We start from the raw sequence: 22,331 nt of genomic DNA on the forward strand, positions 1-22,331 counted from the left end.
AAGCCAATAAAGTAATCTATACCAGAGACTCAGATTTAATTGCTAAACAGCAGGAACTTTGACACTAAACCACTAGACACCAGAAGCTATAGCACTGGGCACTAGAGATTCTATTACTAAATCACTGGACTATGCCCCAAAACTACTAAACACACCAGTGGACATTCTGTCTGCTTTGGGGGGGGGGGGGGGGGCTTCAGAGGAACTTGACTTTTCACAGACCTGATGAAAGTTAAAGGTTTGTTCATCTTGTACTAGAGTTGAAGCGGCAGGTGAAGCCTTGTTCAGCCTTAGAGATTACCTTCAAGACTGGACATGCCAGAGCACTTCAGCAAGCTGATTGCCACATGTGGAGCGACAAAGAGAAGTGACACAGCAAACAGGTAGAGCAAGGTGTACGTATGTATGAGTGAGTCCTGAATGATGTGTCTTAACATGAACTACAGACTCCTGTAGAGAGCACATGAGATCACACCCTTATAGAGAAGTCACATTGCAGCCTTGTAACAAGAGCTTCAGAGAGCAGGTTGCTGGGATGGAGTGGATTGGAAAGTACCATTGAGAGAGTAGTTTGATGTTGGGGTGATCTACGGAGCACCAAAGAGACGGCAGAAGAAGTTGAGTTTGCAGAGACAATGAGACCGGTAGGAAGGCAATGACAGCCTCTTGGTACATTTTGAACAAACTCCAGAGCAGTCTGGCCCGAGAGCTACCTGTGTCGCCTTAGGTTAATCTGCACTCTATTGTAGGTCTCGGTACCAAGGATTGCAGAGTTCAAGCAGTCATTGTGGAAAGCCAGCATAGCCAATGGGGACACTTATCTGAAAAAAAAGACAAGTTAAGAACAAGAGACCCTGGTGTACCAACACTGTGTTTAATATGCAAGACTTTTGAGACTGTATGGTTCCCTACATATTTAGAGCCTATCATAACTACAAGAGCTGACCCTAAGGCTGTGATGCCCAATTCCTGGAAGTTAAGTTAAGAAACTGCCATTAGGCAATTACAACAGTGTGTTCGAGATTGCTGAGAATTCGTTACAATACCGTTAACTCAAACAGTTTTGAGTATATTATATGCAGTTGCTGCTAGTCACCACAAGGACCTGCATTGCATATTTCCGTGGAGCTGTAGGCACACAGTTCACCACAATGGTCGCTGTGGAATTCTGCATGGTGGAGGGTGGCCCTCTCTGACTCATGGAGGCATTTAGTTGGCAATAAATGTGTGCCTACGTGAAGACAGACTCCTAAGGGGCGTCTTGCATCGTCAAAGTTTCTGGCCTTTGCAAGGCCCCGTTTAGTATTGTTGCTGGTTTCAATAAAGAAAGTTATCGGTAAAAATCCAAAAATATAATAATGTGATCCTAGAGATGTCCTAGTGGTGCCAGATTACTGGACTTCTGGGATCCATTATTAAGTGTTGCACTTGGCTGTAACGGCACCACAAAGAAAATGAAGCATTACACAGTTCCCACTGAAATGAATGGGCTGACCATTTAAAGATTTAGACTATTGTGTCCTCTAGCAGCAACTGCAGACATTTATCAAGCTCTCCTGGATGCCTCTAGCAACCAATCACAGCAAAGATTCTATTTTATCAGAGCACTTTAAGAAATGAAAGTTCAGCTCTGATTGGTTGCTATGAGCAAAAGGATAGTTTTCTTTTACATGGTTTTGATAAAAGAGGCCCTCTTTCCAGACATTCTTAACTGTGGGAGATTTATTTCTAGAATCAGGGCCATATTATAGGGAGGGCACATTTCGGACCCAGGAGTCCTACTCAGCCCACCATTCTGATAAATGTTCAGTTATCATATTCAACAACTTCAACATCAGAGCTAGCGCTTGATGAACAAATTACAGCCATTCACTGAGCACTGGCTCTGATTGGCTAAGCATCACAGCGCTCAGCCAATCAGAGGCAGCGCTTCCAGGAGGTGGGGATTTTTCAATCCCCGTTCAGAAGAGATGCTAAAAAACAGTGCTGGGACCGAGAAGAAGATGCAGTGGAACCAGACAGCACTTCTACGGTGATGTATTCTTTTTTTCCTGCAGCTAGGGCTTAGTTTAGAGCTTTGACAGTAGGGTTTTTTACTGTCAAAGTTGCATCGCACAAAAAACGTGTTTCCGTGCGATGCGATGCAACAGAAAGGAAGGCCCCATTGGGAAACATGGGCTACAAAAAATTGCAAATCATGGCTGTATAGAACATGCCGCGATTTTGAAGTCTCACAATGTCGCGACGCTACAAAACATTGTTTGTGTAGGAAGGACCCATTGGAAAACCTCAGCTTTACATACATGCGATTTCTAGCATTGTTGCATAGCAATAAAGTCACCCATGGGTATGCGGCCTTAGAAGCAAAGATTCAGAGATTCACCAATCTGTGAAAAACTGTGCCTACAAATTGTGGAACAATTTCAGAAAAATGTTCTTCAATGTAAAATTTCAAAGAATATGTTCACAGTGCAATCCACAAATACAAGTTAAAGCTGTATCATACAAAGTGGAAGCCATATATCAACACAATCCAGAAACACCGGCGTCTTCTCTGGGCCAAAGCTCATTTAAAATAGACTGTGGCATAATAGAAAACTGCTCTGTGGCCAAATTAATCAAAATTTTAAATTCTTTTTGGAAACCACAGATGCCATATCGTGCAGACTCAAGAAGAGAGGGACCATCCAGCTTGTTATCAGTGTACAGCTCAAAAGCCTGCATCTCTGACAGTATGGGGTTGCATTCGTGCCTATGGCATGGGCAGCTTACACATCTTGAAATGCATCAATGATGAGCAGTATAAAGAGGTTATAGAATAACATATGCTCCCATCCAGACAATGTCTCTTTCAAGGAAGGACTTGCATAAGAGTCCGGGTGCTGAACTGGCCATCTACAGTCCAGACCTTTCATCCATGGAAAACATTTGGCACATTATGAAGAAAAATCCAACAAAGATGACCCAGGACTACTGAACAGCTAGAATCCTACATCAGACAAGAATGGGACAACATTCCTCTCCCAAAACTCCAGCAGTTGGTCTCCTCACTTTCCAGATGTACACAGACTGTTGCAGCAAGAAAAGCTGATGCTACACAATGGTAGACACGGCCCCGTCCCAATTTTTGTGAGATATGTTGCTGCCATCAATTTCTAAATGAGTTCCTTTTTTTAAATGAAATGGAAAAATGTCTCTCTTCCTCCATCTGATATGTTCTGTTGTGAATAATATATGGTTGGATTAGATTTATAAATGTTATGTGTGCTGCTGAGACATGTTGTACTACTGTGCTTCCAGCAGCACAGCACTCTCAGGGTTAATTGACCCTGCTCCTGGTCAGTCTCTGTCTGGTGTTCAGGGTGAGCAGTCATGAATCCTTGTCTGTTGAAGTTTGCTGTGTGATCTGTGCCTTGCCGGTTCATGTCCGTTTGTCATTTATATTCTGTCAGGTTTCTGTCAGCTTGCTGTGTGCCCTGTGCTCTGTCCGGTTCCTTATGCAAGCTTGCTGTGTGATCTGTGTCTTGCTGGTTCATGTCCGTTCGTTCGTTTATATTCTGTCAGTTTTGTGTTAGCTTGCTGTGTGACCTGTGATCTGTGTCCTGTCCTGTTGCAGCTTGCTGTGTGAACTGTGTCTGGTGCTGCTGGACTCCTGGTTAGTGTAGGGACTAGCAATATAACCAGGAGCCATGAAGTGGCCTGCTAGCTTTCATGTTTTGTACAAAATGTCAACTAATACCTGGTATTTATATTCAGCTTATCTGTTACTAGTGGTTGCATTATGTATGCTGTGTATTCTGGCTAGGTGTTTCCTGTTGTTCTGTCCCTGTCATTTGGCATGTGAATGCGTCCTGTTCTGGTGTGTGGCTCCTAGGATCAGCTAGGGCCCAGATCCGAAGACCGCTGGGCTGCCCTTATTGGGGCAATGTGCCCGCTTAGGTAGGGCCAGGTCAAGCTCAAGGTAGCACAGGGTCAGTTGCCTGGATTCTGTGTGAATCTCCTGTGAAACCCATTTGCGTGCATCCCGTTCTTTGGTCGCGATTGTGTGGGCCCTGTGCTTAGTTTGCCCACATGATCGTAACAATAAATCATTGTATTCATTTTTTCCTAACATTTATTTACATTTTACACAGTGTCCAGACTTTTTTGGAATTGGAATTATATTATTCCTTCAAATTTTTATTCATTTTGGTTATTTTTTTAAATCTTTAGTGAATTTTTCAAGAAAGAGAAAGATAGTCCCACAACTTGATTTTGCAGATTCTTTATATTTTCAGAAAACAGAATATAAAACATTTTAATCTCAGAGTAATGGAGGGGGGATGTGGCAACTTAAAAAAGGGAAGAAAAAGAAATAAAAAAAGGATGGGGCTGGGCGGGGAGGAACTGGGAAGAAATTGTTTTATAAAAGGAAGGCGGTAAGGAGAGAAGAAGGTGGGTAGAAATTGCTAAGAAAAAAAAGGGGAAGGGGTAAGGAGTAGACTAATGAACAATAGCGATATTTAACAAAGATTAATAAAAGAACAATATACAAATATTTATACTGTTCAACCAGGGTTGACCAAGATTAGGAACTTAAGTGGAATTCGATAATGACCACAAGGTGTTAAATTTAGGAAATATGTTTTCTAATATGCTAATGAATAGAGATGAGCGAACGTACTCGGTAAGGCCAATTTTGCAATCGAGCACCGCGATTTTCGAGTACTTCACTACTCGGGTGAAAAGATTTGGGGGTCGCCAGGGGGCAGGGGGAGGCGTGGTGGAGCGGGGGGTAGCAGCGCGGAACAGGTGGGAGCTCTCTCTCTCTCCCTCTCCCCCCCACTCCCCTCTGCAACCCCCCGCTCACCCACAGCGTCCCCGAGTGCTTTTCACCTGAGTAGTGAAGTACTCGAAAATCGCGGTGCTCGATTGCGAAATCGGCCTTACCGAGTACGTTCGCTCATCTCTACTAATGAACCATTCAAAACATTGCATATTCTTAATTTTGTCAAGGGTCTTAGTAAAAGGGATGGTTAGGGATCTCCAGCTAACTACTATGGTCTACTTAGCTGCGGATGATGCAAGTGCCACAACCTGATGTACAGATTTAGGATACCCAATTATATCAGCGTTTAGAAGTGCAGACCAGAAAGCTTAATCGAGGTTCCCAGTTTAGAATTTATACGGCATTCGATTCTCAGCCATTGTGAGCGAGTGACCGGGCAGAACCAGAGGAGATGTGCGAAAGTACTAACTTGTCCCCAATTGCAAAAATGAGTATTAGGACATCCATGGGGAAATGTGGCATGCCTTTCTAGGATGAGATACCACCTTGTAGAAATATTAATGGAGGTTCCTTTTATGTTCTTAGAGTGGGATATGATGCTAGTCCTGTGAACGATCTGCTGCCAGGAGGAATCTCCTGACATAGGGCCTACTTCATCTTCCCAAGTGTAGAGCTTGAGAAGCAGAGGGATCTAAAAGTGATTGTAGAGGGAGGATATCATTTCCCTACTTCTAGGTGAATTGTGGCATAAGACTAGTCATTTGCAAGCCCTTTTGAAGTTGATAAAAGATTATTGATCTGCATATTACGGAAGTATGTGGTATCAGATTGGTTTATTATTTTGTATTAAATGAATATTTTGCAATAATATCCTTTTTGTATTAAAAATAATCCAGTTTATTTTTATTTGCTGGTGTAATGCTGCACCATGCATGAATTAAGAAAATATGAACACACTCTTATCTGTATCTGAAAAGTGCGGCGGTTGGGGGCATGGCTAATCAAAACATGTTTTTACTTTTGTTATTCTAGTGGTTGCAACTGGTAATGGCACCCCGCTCCATGGCAACAATAGTAATAGTGCCTCCAGTTGTGGCCCCAGTAATGCCCTCAGTAGTGGTTTCAATAATAATAGCAACTCTCTTAGTGCTCTTAAAAGTAATAGGGCCTCCCACATCCTGAACCTGAAGCCAGGCAGCTACTTCACACCATCATGTATTTCCCTCACTCTATCTCTTTAGCTTTTATTACAGTCCAGTGGTTGTAATAAAACCTGTGACCCCTGACATGGGATGGTACAGGATGTATAGGAACACAGATGCTGGGAGGAGAGGTCAGTGATCACAGCTCTGATTACGGTGGCCGGACAGGAGCTAAAAAGAGAAAGTGGGTGAAATACATGATGGTGTGGGGTTGCTGCCCCGCCAGAGGTGCTCCCAGCTGACAGTTATATTTTACCAGCCATTAATATGGCCAGTAAAAAAAAAATGCCAACACTGGCCTTTGGACTTAATTACTGGCTGGGCCGGTGAGTTACCGGCTGGGTGCCAACCCTACTTCACATAGACATACTAGTAGGTTCTTGTATGTTTAAGACGAGAGCTTTCTGACTGAAGGTGTTGAGGAAGGAGTTAAGCATGCTTCCCCTAGGCTATTCTTGGTCCCATATTGGTGGTGATGTCATACAAGAGTGAGTTTAACGCCTTCCCACTCCAGGGCGTAAACTTACGTCCTGGGGATAGCATGAGATCAGAAGAGATCTTGCGCTATCCAGCAGTAGCGGGAGCGGCTGGACTCCCGCTGCAACAGCTAGGGTGCATCGAGGGAAGCAGCGACCCCCGCTGTTAACCCCTTCCCTGCCGCGATCCATGTAGATCGTGGCATGGGAAGGGTTCACAGAGGGAGCGCACTCCCTCTATGATGTTACCGGGCTCTCGTGATGTAATCGCAGAGAGCTCGGCTGGTTACCATGGTAACAGTACGCCACCTACAGGCATCCTGTAATAAGCGATAAGCCATTGCGGAAGAGAAGTCCTGCAGTGCCTTATCATAGCGATCATCGGTGCTATGATGTAAGTCCCCCAGAGGGACTCAGATAGTGTAAAAGAAAGATAAAAATAATGTACAAAAAAGAAAAATGTAAAAAAAAGTTTAAAAAAAACTGTTTTTTGTGCTTTTTCTCATATTAGCATTAAAAAAAATTAAATCCCACACATTTGGTATCATTGTGTCCATAACAACACGTACAATAAGTTGAACATGCTTTTTATCCTGCACAGCAAAAAGGCGTAAAAAAACGCTAAAAAACTGAGGCACAATGCTAATTTTTAGCCTTTTGCCTCCCAAAAAACGCAATAAAAGTGATCAAAAAAGCCAAATGTACCCCAAAATAGTACCCATAAATGCTACAGCTCGTCTCACAAACAATAGGCCCTCACAGAGCTCCACCCATGAAAAAATAAAAAGTTATAGGACTTTGAATGCAGCAATTTAGAAAAAAAAATATTTCCAAAAAAAGGGTTTTTATTGCAGAAAAGTGGAAAAACCTGAAAAAAAAAAGAATTTTGGTATGGTTTTGTTGTAACCACACCGACCCGCAGAAAAAATGGATTGTGTCATTTATGCTGCATTATTAACGCTGTAAAAAAAAAAAAAAGTCTATGGCAGAATTGATGCGTTTTCTCTCCCTGCTATCATTAAAAAAATAATAGAAGTTTTACAATGTAGTCTATGTACCCAAAAATGGCACCAATAAAAACTACAGTTCGCTGCACAAAAAACGAGCTCTTATACGGCCGCGCCGATGGAAAAATAAAAAAGTTATGGATTTTGAAAAATGGAGATGAAAATCCATCAAAAATCGGTGTGTCCTTAAGCCCAAAATAGGCCATGTCATTAAGGGGTTAAGAGGGTTTAAATTAGGCAGTCCTGGGAAGTTTCCTCACCCAGTGTGATTTGGTGACAACAGGTTGACCCACCTGTCCTCCCCATGTTTGTTGTAAAATGTATATGCTTGTAACCCTCCCCTCATGTGAGCTTTTATATGTTTGCTTTATGCTGTTCAGCATGGTTTTCATTATTTACTAGATGTTGTATCTAACTTCCTTCTCTTTGGTATTTGCTAGATGTCACATCTTGATGGAAGGGAGAGCCTTGCATGGTCTACAAGTCACCGGATAGACGTCAAGGACATGCTCACCCACAGAAGGTTGGCTGACATTTTCAGGATGACATGGCCTTGTATATACAAAGCTATAGGTTAGCTCACCCAGTGCCCTAATATCACATCTGTTCATGATAATTAGCAGCATTTGGAGGGTGCTTGGAAAGCTCTGGTGAATGGCCAGCAGAAAAGAGAACGTGGTTCCAGCACACCAATTCCAGCATAATTAAAAATCTCCAATGCTTTCCTTAATCCATATTATAAAACAAGTTGCTGCACGAAATGTAGGGTCATTTTCCTACATGTTTGGGTGTACAAGCACTGTTAATCATAGCAATGTGTATACTAAAAGTCAAGCACCATAAAACCAACGCCAGCCAATCACCACCATATTTGCAAACATGTGGGCTATCTCATTTTCCGGAAAAGATTTGAATGAACTATTAAAATCAATGGGCTCTATTGACGGCGTAATACGGTACATATTTATGTTCATGCGAAAGAGCCCTTAAAGGGGTTGTCCCGAGGCAGCAAGTGGGTCTATACACTTCTGTATGGCCATATTAATGCACTTTGTAATGTACATTGTGCATTAATTATGAGCCATACAGAAGTTATAAAAAGTTTTATACTTACCTGCTCCGTTGCTAGCGTCCTCGTCTCCATGGTGCCGACTAATTTTCGCCCTCCGATGGCCAAATTAGCCGCGCTTGCGCAGTCCGGGTCTTCTCCTCTTCTCTATGGGGCTCCGTGTAGCTCCGCCCCGTCACGTGCCGATTCCAGCCAATCAGGAGGCTGGAATCGGCAATGGACCGCACAGAAGCCCTGCGGTCCATGGAGACAGAGGATCCCGGCGGCCATCTTCAGCAGGTGAGTATGAAGACGCCGGACCGCCGGGATTCAGGTAAGCGCTGTGGGGGTTGTTTTTTTAACCCCTGCATCGGGGTTGTCTCGCGCCGAACGGGGGGGGGGGTTTAAAAAAAAAAAAACCCGTTTCGGCGCGGGACAACCCCTTTAAGGGTTATCCAAAACCTTAATAGAGACCCCCGCATCCTTCTGCCAAAGGTGAACCCAGGATCCTCATAACTATATGTATATCCCAGGATAATCCCAACTAGCTCAATGTAGCAACACAACTGTGATCATAAATAACCCTGGAGGCAGATGACAAGACTTATATCTCAAGAGTCTGGTCTAAGTCTTCTGAGAGTCGCGCTGACAATTATATCCTTGTATCTAGAGGGACAGTCACATGGGGAAGTCATAAGATTCCATTCAATCATTGGATAAGAAAGGATTTGATGTTTTCATCCTTTTATTGTTATCATGTAACATTATTACCCATCTAATATCCAACTATTGTATGTGATACATTTTGTTTCACCCATTACCTGCAATTGCAGTTCATGATCCCATGGGGTGTGATAAGGGCAGACAAAAATCATATATTGTGCAGCGTCCGATCGGAGCGCCGGCTGCTGCGGGGGAGACCACTGGGAAAAACAAGATGGTGATCACGGGGGCTCAGCAATCCCTCCACACAATGGCAGTATGGGGCCTAGCTCGGTCAACACAGTGGAAATAATCAAACCCACGATGGAGTTGGTACATAGATGACGTGTCACGTGACGCCAGTGCCTCTTCCAAGGGGTAAATCACCTGAAACAAATAAAAGAGTCCACAGTCAATGTATGTCTTTCAAAACCGGAGGCACACAGTTTTTTTTCTACTCATAATATCAAATTTTGATTTTCCAAGAATACAGTGCAGCAATTAATTCACAGACAACACTTCTGGCACATTTTTCCTTTGCCTAGACTCTGACACACTTGCTGTCAGGTTGTGCTGCTGGAGTCTAGTGTTCTCTAGGGTTCCAGGAGCACTCCTTCACAGGTGAGGGATAATTTAGCTGGCTAGGTGTGGTTTGCTCAGGTCATCCTATACCCATGGTCTGTGCTCATGAATAAATAACATCTCCTTTCAGTATCCGTTGGGTGTCCAGGGTGAGCAGTCATGTTTCCTTCTCTGTGCAGCTTGCTGTCTGACTTGTGTCCTGTTACCTTTGTGTTGCAGCTTGCTGTGTAAACTGTGTCCCTTGCTGCTGGATCATGTTGTCTCGTTAGAGTAGGGACCGCGGGACACGAGAACCCTTGATCGCTGGGCTCGCGGCTTAAGTGACTTGGCCAATTCACGAACTTATCCCTCATATTTATTACAGCAATTGCATCTGCTTTAGCGTGCAGGGATGTTTGGTGAGTGTGATGGTCATTTTTCAGTTCTATGTTTGTCTGTCTGTGAGTCCAGTCTGCAGTTTTGCAGTTTTCTGTCCTGTTTGGTGTTTCTGCCAGTACGTCCAGTCTCAGTCTATTTTCCGTCCCTTGTTCCCGTTACGTTCTTGGTCACGTTCGTGTAGGCCCGGTGCTTATTTGCCCACATGAACGTAACACTTGCTCATAGAAGTCACTCTTCACCCGACATATAGACGTCATCAGTCTCAGTTAGTTGATGGACGAACTCCTGAGGGGAGCACTTCTGACACAGAGGGGAGCAACACCTAACATCTTCTCACCACTGCCTACCTTCTTTCTCTTGCTGTTTTAATGGCATTTCTGCAGAGTAGCTGCTTACAACTTGTCCTCAAAGTTGAAGTAGTGGAGTAAGTCCTGTACCTCGACATGGTAGTTAAGCAGGGGAATGTGTGATCACGACTGCCGACTCCTTAAACAGGAACCGATCTCCGGACTCCAATCCCCGGAGGGGACCATGGCAAATGGGATAGGCCCGAGGCTCTGCCCAGGCAGGGGCACCAGAGCATCAGCTTCCTGCTCACATGTCCTCCTCCACAGACTACATCTCTCTAACCCTCTTTTTTCCTCCCCCTAACTTTGCTCCCAACCTCTCTGAAGAACCAATCACACCACACAGAGCAGGTTAGGGAAACAAACGCACCAACACAAAACATAGACTTACACGAATACACGTACAAACAGAGACACAAAGACTGTCCATGCAGGGCAGGCAAACAACACCCAGAGGTACCCCAATTTTGAGCCACTACAATTGTGTGTATGGATTTCCAGAAGTAGAACTCAAAGCTCATAAACCCCAGTGCAAAATCTGTAACAGGTCCTCCCACCTACCATTGAGGCCGGATTTCCATAAGTGTATTTCTGCACGTGATAAACAGAAAATAGAACCCATGAACCCCCGTATTTATTGTGCGTGCGCGAATGCGCATGGTTTGCACATGCAAAAAGTACATTAATAAATGCAGTTGCTCCATGCAATTATGCAATACCCATTCCTCAAGTATGAGAATGCTCCAGTCTAACACTGGTATCTACTAATGCAGCAGTGGGGCCTTTGATCATCCATAGGTACCAGGTGCATTTGTAAGAATCACTGGCATAACTATAGAGGGTGCAGGGGATGCGGTTGCACCCGGGCCCAGGAGCCTTAGGGGGCCCATAAGGCCTCTCTTCTCCATATAGGGAGCCCAGTACTATGAATAAAGCATTATAGTTGGGGGCCTTCTTAAATAATTTGGATTGTGGCCCAGGAGCTTCAAGTTCCACCTCTGGTAAGAATGTTTGTTTGCCTAGTCATTGAGCCATGCGAAGGTGATGCCAATCACCCAACGAATTAGCAAACACTCGTTCTTCATGTGATCACATCATTCACGCCACACAAGAAAAATCATCGTTGTCGGCGGCCCATCTGCCCGTGCAATAAAGGGAATGAGCTGTTGATAGAGTTGATGCTGTATGGGTGACAAACGATTACATATACTTTTTGAATTGGCTTGTGTGAAGCCCAAACTACCCCCAATGTCATTGATTGGTGCTCTTTACATTGTTCAAAACAGGCCGAGTAAAAGGAGGCTTACACCTGCAGCTTTGACTTTTCAGCATCCCATTCACAACTCAGAATGCATTACATAAAGCTGGATTCACACGGGTGTCAAAATCACGTGAGATTTGTGTTGCGAGATGCACAAATCTCGCTCAAAAATGAACCCCATGCTTTTGAATGGGGTCATACACACGAGCGATGTTTTCCTGCATGGCACCGGGATGTGATGCTATGCAGGAAACAAATTGCGGCATGTTCTATTTGGCTGCGTGATCTCATATTGCAGCCCCATTGTTTGCCATGGAGCCGACGGCTGCATTGCCACCCCCATTGAAAGTAATAGGAGTAACTTTGCGATCCTCTGTTGTGACAGCCGCATCGGAGGATCCCTTCCTCCCCGCAAGGCTGTTATGCCTTAAAAACCGCTCGCATATGGGAGCGGGATTCACGGCCCCATATCACACTTGCCCTTGTGAAGTTAGCCTAACTATACTTTAGTTGGGATTTAGCCAAACGTAGCTCTTAGGTGCTTAAACAAGGCATCACGTAGTTACTGTATGCAGATAGTGATTTCTGCTCCAAGTAGAACACATGATCTAATTATCCGATTTTAAGCTTACACACATTCATGTCTTAGATGCACAAGAAGCCAATTAATCTAAATATGGGAAAAGCACAACACAAACTTGAGGGAAACTATGCCGATGTTGCCACTGACAAATTTATAGTGGGCCGTCATGATACACGGCTGAACTAGACTCACCCAACCGTCCCTGAGCAAAAGTCCCAGCGGTTGTCAAGTCATCCAATCCAGATGTTCCAGGAAGCAACTCTCCTGCTACAACCAGACCATGGGCTTTGGTACTTGCCATGGCATTTACAAAGGAATTGCTTCCCTATGCTGCAGTGGCAGGCCCAGTGTATTAGCTCTGCCCAGGGTATCATGGCATCTCAGATTCTGTAGAGGGAGAGGAATCATCCAACTTCTTGTACTCCAACAACAGTTCCTTATCTTTGAGGTCATTGGGAACAGGGCTACCATGGCTAGTGCCTGCCCCATCAGCGTTGTCATCATACTCTGCCCACATGGGATAGCAAAATAGCGATGACTCACCAGTTCTAGTTATACCTTTGGTATCATGGCCTTCCAGTCAATCTGCCCTCTTCTGTAGGCCTCAGATTTTTCTGCCATTCTCCTGAGCATTTAGCGTATCGGTATTGGGTGCCACCGTGGCATTGAGTGCCACCACCTCCTCTTCTGACAAGGGCCTGTGCTGAGCTGAAGTTGGGGCAACCCTCTGCAAACCCTCATTGACCATGTCGAAACACTTGATTGCTGCTTTGTAGCTAGGGGAAGAGGGTTCCTACTGGGGCTTCTTGGGTGACAGTGGATCTGAGGCATGATCACCAGTGAGAGCAGTTCAGGTGGGAAGGATGTATGGCTTATTGGCCCCACTTCAGCCACCTACTTGTCACTTAGGTCAGCTTTGGTCCTTCCCATAAGGTTTCAGTCTATGGGATTTGGCATTTTTTAACTTGAAACACCCTTTATGAGGTAGTTAATCACATGGTCGAATCCCATCTGCAAGTTGATCATTTGCAGATAATAATGGAATGCAAGGTACAAAATCGTAAGGCAGAAACTGAGGCACTGAAGTGCAAGTTCAGGGAAGATACAGGCGGAGTTCAAACCGTTTCGTTGCAGCAATCAGGAAACCAAATCAAACAGTCCAGGTCAAATCCAAATACAGCATACGATAATCACACCTATACATTTAAAGGGGGTGTCCAATTTAGAAAACTTGTTTTTATATATCTTACTAGGAAATCCTGAGTTAATAGAGGATAGGTCCTCTGTTCAAGATCCTCATTCCTGGTGAGAATGGAGAGCAGTTGAACATCTCTTACTCGGAGAGACCCATCCTGTATCACATAGGCAACACATTGACATGAACGGGCACTATGAAATGCTTAATTTCCCACTGTAGTGGTGCTGCTGGGAAGATGAACACTTATTGCTAGGACTATCCCACAGATTACAGCTGATTGCTGGGGGTCCCAGCGGTGGTCATCTTTTATTAGGATCAAGTGGCAGGGAAATGTTTAAAAAGTCTTGGATGCATTGCCTCTATTTGGCACATACTGGACCGCTGGCGTAACTGTAGGGGATGTGGTTGCACCCGGGCCCAGGAGCCTTAGGGGGCCTATAAGACCTCTCCATATAGGGAGCCCAGTACTATGAATAAAGCATCATAGTTGGGGCCCTGTTACAGGTTTTTCATTGGGGCCCAGAAGCTTCAAATTACGCTTCTGCATTAATGGCTTAAGAGAAGTCGGGGGGGGGGGGGGGCCTAGATAAACTTTTGCACCCAGGCCCATGAACCTTTAGCTGCGCCCCTGTACTGGACCTTGAAGAGGCCGAGTACAGTGTGCGCACCACTAGGGGAAGGGAAAAGCAATCATGGCAGCAGAGGGATCTGCTTCTTAGTACTATCAAAGTTCACATAAGTTTCTCCAGGCTTCCTGTGTGAGGGACTGTAAGCAGATCTCTTTTTACGTCACTTCCACCTTACTGTAAATTCGTTCGGCGTTCAGTTACTGCATGCATAAAAACAGAACAACGGATCGGCCGGTGTAAACAGGCAGTTGTTCCAATCCGCCTCCATTCAATAGCAATGATTGCTCCTGTGTAGAACCACAGGAACGATTATCGCTGGGACGACTTTTTGGACATCTGCGTCTGACAGGTTGTCCCATGTTAAAGCACCTTTAGGCCTCATGTCCATGGCACGGATTGATTCCGCAGCAGAAAACCTGCGAGTCAGTTCAGAAATCATTTTCAAATGCTTGATGATTGCGGGTGCGATATTTTTCCTCACGGATGTACATGGATGTACTGCAGATCGTCTACGCAAAAAAAAAAAATCACAAGCCCAAAGTGCCTGCCTTCCCCTCCCCACCACCTCCCTGCTTGGGCTCCAAGCAACCAGAAAGGTATCAGCCTACAAATCCGCAACGCATCCACAATTGAATCTATGAATCTAGATCTATGGAGCCACATCCGCCCAGAATCCGCAGTAAAATGGAGAATGCTGTGATTACTTTTCCATGCGTGGCATCGACACATCAAAACTGCAGGTGTTCATTGAAGTGCAGACGCCCCATGCTTCCCTATGGGCTGCTTGAACTGTGGTGTCCCGCATGAATGCCGCAATTCAGATCTGTCCGTGGACATTGAGCCTAACTCATAGTTGGAGACTTTTTTTTTTGAGGAAATAGCGAACAAAATTAGTACAAATCCCATTTGTAACAACCCAAACTATAGATTTATTATTAAACACTGCAGTTCAGCTCATCATAAAAAACAAGGCTCTGTTGATGGCGGCATGCAAAAAGTTATGGGTGACAGAATATGGCAAATAAAAATGATTTTTAAATGATTTTACTGTACAAAAATAGAAAAAATTAGAAAATATTAGTACTGCTGTAATTGTATCGACTCTCCAAAAAAAATATTCCAGAATTTGTTTAGTTCACCTCCTTCCAAAAAATTTAATAAACAGTGATCAAAAATGCAGTGCAGGATGTGAGCCAGATGTAGGAATATGCTGCCTGCCACCTGAGCAGTGTGATGTGCTAATGCAGTGCAGGATGTGAGCCAGATGTAGGAATATGCTGCCTGCCACCTGAGCAGTGTGATGTGCTAATGCAGTGCAGGATGTGAGCCAGATGTAGGAATATGCTGCCTGCCACCTGAGCAGTGTGCTGTGCTAATGCAGTGGCAGGCAACAAAAATCTAAAAACTAATAGAGCCATGGACAGTCAAGTTTATGATTCGTGGCCCAGAAGATCAGCGACAGAGCCCATTGTGTGGACAACAGCCAGAAGATATAGAGTGTCTGCCACTCTGGGTGGATGACAAAGGAGTCTAGAGCCAAAATAGTGTCTGGGGCTTTTATAATCAGGGCGGTCCAAATGTTGCACAGAGCAGGATTATAGTTGATGTATATGACTTATTTCTTGTGTTCTCATTAAGAGTCATAGTAAGGGGAGCCTGTAGTGACAACCTTAATGGTGCACCCATCCTGTTGTATATTCATATAATTACACCCTTCCATCCGGTGACAACACTTGTTTGTCTGTTTTCTTCTAGTCCGCTGGAGGAGAAAGGGGCAGCATACAGAGGTCTGTAGAGGGATGCAGCCCTGTGTAGCTCCATGATGCCCATGCTGTATGGGTTGTAAGCTGGGGAGAGCTTCCATTCTCTGTGGGTCCCATAACTACCATGTATATGGAATGTACGCTCATGATATGGAGACAATGCTTTCATATACTTATTAATGAGAATAAAGCTTCAGTGACATTATCCCTGTGTAACCAGGACCCAATTATCTGCATATCATATGTTAAGGACAAACATACTCAAGTGTTATGGGTGCCCTAGAGACAGAGGACCCATTTCTGGCTGGTCTTGTTCACATTTTCAAGGGCGGTGAGAACCTGCCCAGGGATGTGGTCTCCACAGGTGTTGTAATGTTAAAGAACAAGGAAGTGAAAACTACACTATAAATGGCATCGAAGCAGTGCCAGCCCTAGGTTAGATGGTGCCATATGCAAAACCCCCTTCCCCTTGTTCATAAAAAAGACTATAGATATTGCACTGAGGTAGTGTTACAAGATGTAGCGTCCACCGAGATGGAAGAGGATCATCTGCCCAGGTGGACATATTCACCTGGTGCCCATTCTCCTACAAATTGCTAACTAGTGCCCTGTGCAATCACAAGTGGCCACCAGGACCTCCTGTTGTGGGTGATTAGGAGCATAATGGTGTCAAGCAGCACCAGAAAGCTGCCTGCCTTTTGTTTTTGTTGTGGGGTTTACTGACATAAATTGCAACAGAATTGCTGCATGAGCCAAAATTTGTACCAAATTTTGGCACAGCAGAACTTACAATGCTCACTGGACTGATGATGACTATTGGTAAATGCCTTGATATAAAAAGGACAATTTCTTGCTGTGTAGTGAGGTGAGTTAGGTGCTGAACAGAGGAAGAAGAGGCTGCCGGCTGTGAGGAGGAGGCACATGGTGCTAGTGAGGAAAAAGCCTGAGAAGGAGAAACAGCAGTGTTGAGGTGACACAGGACTGAGCTTGAGAGAGCTGGGAATGGCGCTGTCCAGACTCAAAGGGGAGCAGAATGGCCCAATATTAGCGGAGAGGAGGAGAGAGTCACGCTCCCTACCCAAGGACGATGCTGCAGGATTGCTTGGGTTAATAGAAACGGCAACTCTCGCTCACCAAACTGTAAGTGAGGCCAGCCTCATAAGGGACAATGAGTGTGCACACCAGATAGAGGGCTTTTACTAAAGGCACTGAACTGTTGACAGGTTTCAGGTACTCAAGCCTCTGTTCATGGACTGAGTTATTTTTTGGCAAGGAGAGAGTCAAGTGTCACCTAGAATATCGAGCAAGGCTTAAAGAGACATTGCGAATGTATACTGTAATTGTCCTTTCTAATAGACTATATTGGAAGGTTAAGCCCCAAAAGGAAGCTGTGTATCCTATTCTGTAACCTATATTTTTTCAGAGCCGGTACCGATATTAGTGGAGTATTATTGATATTGTTCACAAGAGATTGCTATTGTATGGCTTGCTCACAAAGTATTATTATTCCTATGTTTTAGTTAGCAGTAGGTAGCATGTAGGTACCCAAAAGTAAACGTTTAATTGCTTAATCATTACTATTATATCCTTATTGCACATTCTTATCCTTTTGTTTAAAAAAAAATATATTATACATTTTGGTTACTCCATCTGCTGCATCGTATCCTGAATCCTATGTCAGTACACTTCCAGTCATTAGGTATGCTACTGGCGCAATAAGAATTAAACAAATAATAGATGCAATAGCTCTTTTGGAGGGACCTCAGTGCAGCTTGCTTGCCTTCACAGCAATAAAATTTTAAAGGGGTTTTCCAAGCAGCATCGGCTGTCAGTGCTGGGCTGCAGAGTTTGGAATAGAAGCCACCGCTCCAATCCCTGTGTAGTGCCCGGTGCTCATAATTTCAGGCGGAGCTTTCATTGAAATCAATGGGACCCCAGCCTGCAATTACGAGCACCGGCCACTACGCAGAGGTTGGAGCAACAGCTTCCACTCTGACCCGGTGTAGTCCAGCACTGACAGCCGGCGCTGCCTTGAAAACCCCCTTAAGAAAGAAATACTAAGACCGCCTGTGCGTTCCAGACCAGCAGAACAAGCAGAGAATGGTTGCTTTTTCAACTTTTCATCTTCAGATGTTTATTTTTTCTGTTCTGAACGAAAACTGAAGCGAGGGCTTTGTACAGCTTGAGTGTATTTTTATTTTTGTGTATTTTACTACTAGGGGCTAATAGGAAAAAGGATGTCGATTTCTCCTGGAGTCAGCAAGAAACAGAGAGAATTGAAATTATTTTCATTAGTTGAGTCTCCACATATGTAAAATTCTGCTTTTGATAACTACTGGCATTCCGTGCGGGGCCACGAGGACCCAGGTGCTTCCTGCTGGTGACAAATTATATTGACTATAATCCTCTTGTCTTTATTAGGTATACGGCTCTGCGCACAGCTGACAAAGTCTCTACTGCAGGCTTTCAGGAAGCAGATTGGCCTCAAAGAACTGTATCAAAGAGCAGGCATTAGTATGAATAAACTGCTAGAGAGAACTGCCGGATTAAGGCGCAGCCCTCCAAAAAACTAATTGGAAAGCAGATTAGGTAGAAGGACCTTTTTATTGGACAAGATACGAGCCACCTAAAAAAGACGTTTAGAGGCAAAGCCTCTTCCTCAGCTTGGCTGGGTTAAGGCACTATAATAGGTGATAAAAACAAGTATATGAATAAACTCATCGTGTGTCCTTATGTAAGAGCAATGATGTAGAAATGGTCGATGTAGACATAATTTGAAGCCGTATGTTTTGTTTTGCTCAAGTCAGGGCCCAATATAGTATTGGTCAATCACTTCTACTAAACAGTCCAGTAAAGAACATAACATGGTTGGAAACACAGTGTATAATGTGATCATACCAGTCCAAATGAGGCAATGAAACAATACAAGATACATTATTACCAAAAACGTAAAACGCTCATAATTAGAGCAACGATTTCAATGTAAAAATAAAAAATTGACAACAGAAAGAAAGAAGAAAAAAGAAAGGGGGGAGGGAGGATAGAAGAGGGGGATGGAAGACGGAGACATTCCAGTGAAAGCTTGTAGGCTACGGAGCCAGGTGGACAATTCAGGGGTTTCTTGAAACATTATACAAGGAGTCCAAATGCACTGGAAATTATAGGAAATTCATCTTGGTCCTCTAAGAAGTAGATCTTAGAGAATCTATCATACCATTATGTTAAACTGGGAAATTGAGAGCATTTCCAGTGACAAGGGATAACTAAATGGGTAGCTTGCAACCACCCCTTCTTCAGTGAGGAAGGAGCCCTACGATAATTTTAAAGATTAAGGTCATTGCCAGAGACCAAGCCAAATGGGTGTGACAGACTTTATTGTAAAGGGCATTTATAGCTAACAAAAAGGGGCAGTTTTTCCACTCTCCCATTAGATGTGAGCATGAGTGCCCAGTATTCACATTGTATCTTTAGTCTTTCCTGGTGTGTATGGTAAACAGAACCACAGACCCCAATCTACATGCCCTAAAATCACATCTTAGTGGTTCCTCTGTGTGGCTAATAAAGGTTGAGTGTGGGTTCACCACTAAAGTCAGCATTATGTAGCACAGGAAGTGCTGTGTGCTCCTTCGGTGGGCCAGCCGGGGAAATCACCATCACCCTAGTTGGCCAGTCTGAGCCTGTCCTTGGGTTATCTGAGACCTGCTGACCAGCCAGTTTGCTACTATGAGAATGCCTGTGGGGGGTGACCTGCACAGAAAGAGAGTGTACACTGTAGGGGGGTACACTGAGTCCTGCTGGTGTGCAACGACCCGCACTGAAGACCAGAGACAAAAGTGAGTCCTGCTAAGTGAAGAGGCATCTGACATGTCTGTAGTGGAGACTGTGTGCGAAGATAAAACTACACCAGAGTGCATGCAAAAAAACGTGCTAGGGCTGGTTAACATGAGCGTCTGTACGCGGGGCTGCATTTTCCTGCTCTGTTTGAGGAGCAGGAAAATAGCACCCCATGGCCTAATGGGTGCGCCTTATGACGGAACAGTACGGCCCCAAACAGACCCCATTGACCATAATGGCGTCCATTCAGTTTCTGGCCAAACTTCCAGCTTTTTACAAGATGAAATATTCTGTGGCACAGAGTATTAAGGCAGCAGAAAAGCTAGAATCCAATGATGGGAACGTATAAGGCCCCAACACCCAATCTTGGAGTTAGCTGATAAGATTGAAGAGTCTCCTATTGATAAAATATCTCCTTTAGAAGCCATATTGGCCCCCCATCCAACCTATGTGTCAATAAGCCTTCTTCCATATAAGTAATACTGGCCTACTGGTTCCTATATTGGAACCTTCCATTAACAATTACCTATACATTGGTGTTTCACAACTCATAGATCGTTCTTCCGTGTTAAGGCAGCAGAATGCAGTCCTAAGCTCTTACCCATCACCTGAAGGTTGTGAGTTCAAACATGGTTCAGGCTCAAGGTTGACTCAGGCTTCCATCCTTCCGAGGTCGGTAAAATGAGTACCCTGCTTGGTGGGGGGTAATAAGTAATAATTATCTGAAAGCGCTGCGGAATAAGTTGGCGCTATACAAATAACAAGATTTATTTATTTATTTTAGCATGTTGCACTATTTCGATGCATTGCATTTAAACAGAATACAGTGATACCTGTGACACTGGTATGGATGAGCCCTTATAGACATCCATTGCTGCCAGCAACCCCTGCTGAGAACTGAGTGCTATAGGCTGTGCTTCTGGAAACCATCAAGTTATTTGCCTCTTTCAAGACATGTAGCCACAGGTTGTTGCCCTCACTAAGAGATTAACTGCCAAATACTAAGTAAAAACTCTTTCTAGTTAAAGGCCCATTTAGACTGGATGAATGTTGGGCAAACAATGCCCGACACTCATCTCCGCATGTACTCGCTCCCATGCTGCTGCACGGGAGCTAGTATGGCTGGCTCACAGCAGGGCAGCTGCAGGAGATTTATCTCCTTGTGCTCCCCCGCCCCTCTCCATTGACTTAACATAGCGACTGTTCAATACTGAACGGCTGCTATTTACACTGAACGATCAGCGATGCATAAACATGAGCTAAACGATGATCGTTCAGTGTAAATAGCAGCCGTTCAGTATTGAACAGTCGCTATGTTAAGTCAATGCGGAGGGGCGAGGGAGAGCAAGGAGTGAAATCTCCTGCAGCCACCCGCCCCCCTGCTGGCCGCTCTGTGAGCGAGCCAGCAATACTGGCTCCCGTGCAACAGCAGTGAAGCGAGTGTATGCGGGGATGAGTGTCGGGCATCGTTTGCATGAAATTCATCCTGTCTAAATGGGCCCTGCTTTGTCCATGCCATTGTCTGCCCCATCCTCGAGTTGTACAGACTATGGTGTATTTGGGAAGTGCATATGTAGCAATTCTCTAACATATCCATTATAGGAGCTGTGTTTGCTTATAGGTTGGTAAATGAAAAAGACAACTCAAGGACGTGGATTTACAGAGGATTGTTTGACTTCTAACTTCAGACATAAAGTTCATTATATTCTAAGAGTTCGTTAGACAATCTATTGTTCCTCGTGCCCATAAATATTCTGGAGTTGCTTCTCACACTATCGTGGATCTTCTACTGTGACGATCAAGGACAGTTCTGTTTCCCAATCTAGTGACAAATAATATATTCCACCAATCACATGTAAGGATCTATTCTCCTACTGACTTCACCTTTAAAGAGTACCTGCACTTTCATCTAACTTTTAGCATGTCATAGAGATAAGCCAAATGTGTTAATCAGTGGGGGTCCTGCTGCTGAGACCCCTGCTGATCGCTAGAATGAGGGGGCTGCAGCGCTCACCCAAGCGCTGAGCCTCCTCAAGAGTCTTAACTGCTTTTTGGCTCCTTCTGATGGCTGAAGACAGCCCACATAGAGGTCTATAGAAATCGCTGGAAGGAGACGAAAAGCAGCGATCATCGGGGGGCTCAGCAGCAGGACCCCCAATGATCAATACTTTTGACTTGTCTCAATGACATGTTAAAAGTTAGCTAAAAATGCAGGTACTCTTAGGCCTCCCTCACACAGACATTTTTTACCGCGCTAATCGCGGTATAACGCTCCCGTTGTTTTCAAATTTTTGCCCGCTCATCATCAATGATGACTTAAGCTAAACTCCGCTGTCGGCCGCGGCTTCCTACGGCCGAAAGCGAGAGTAAAATCGCGGCGCTTACCGCAACGGCTCTGTGAGGGAGGCCTTAAAGGTGAATACTATTCTTAAAATGCCGCGGCATGTGCACGTGGCCCTGCAACGTTTTTTAACACATGGTAAAGCGTTTCACAGCGCCTTTTAACACACCCCATCATTAGGATGGGTGATGAGGTGCGTTAAAAAATGCGAA

General features: G+C 44.4%; 1 long non-coding RNA gene across 1 annotated transcript; it reads left to right on the plus strand.

Annotated features, from left to right (window-relative positions):
* Nucleotides 1-277: 277 nt before the first annotated feature.
* LOC136587297 (uncharacterized) lies at nt 278-18,707 on the plus strand. The gene is made up of 3 exons (XR_010787458.1): nt 278-383; nt 7,894-7,976; nt 18,366-18,707. It is a non-coding gene; the product is annotated as an uncharacterized lncRNA (long non-coding RNA).
* Nucleotides 18,708-22,331: the final 3,624 nt, after the last annotated feature.

This window comes from Eleutherodactylus coqui, chromosome 13 (genome assembly GCF_035609145.1).
Source record: "Eleutherodactylus coqui strain aEleCoq1 chromosome 13, aEleCoq1.hap1, whole genome shotgun sequence".
NCBI classification, from domain to species: Eukaryota; Metazoa; Chordata; class Amphibia; order Anura; family Eleutherodactylidae; genus Eleutherodactylus; species Eleutherodactylus coqui.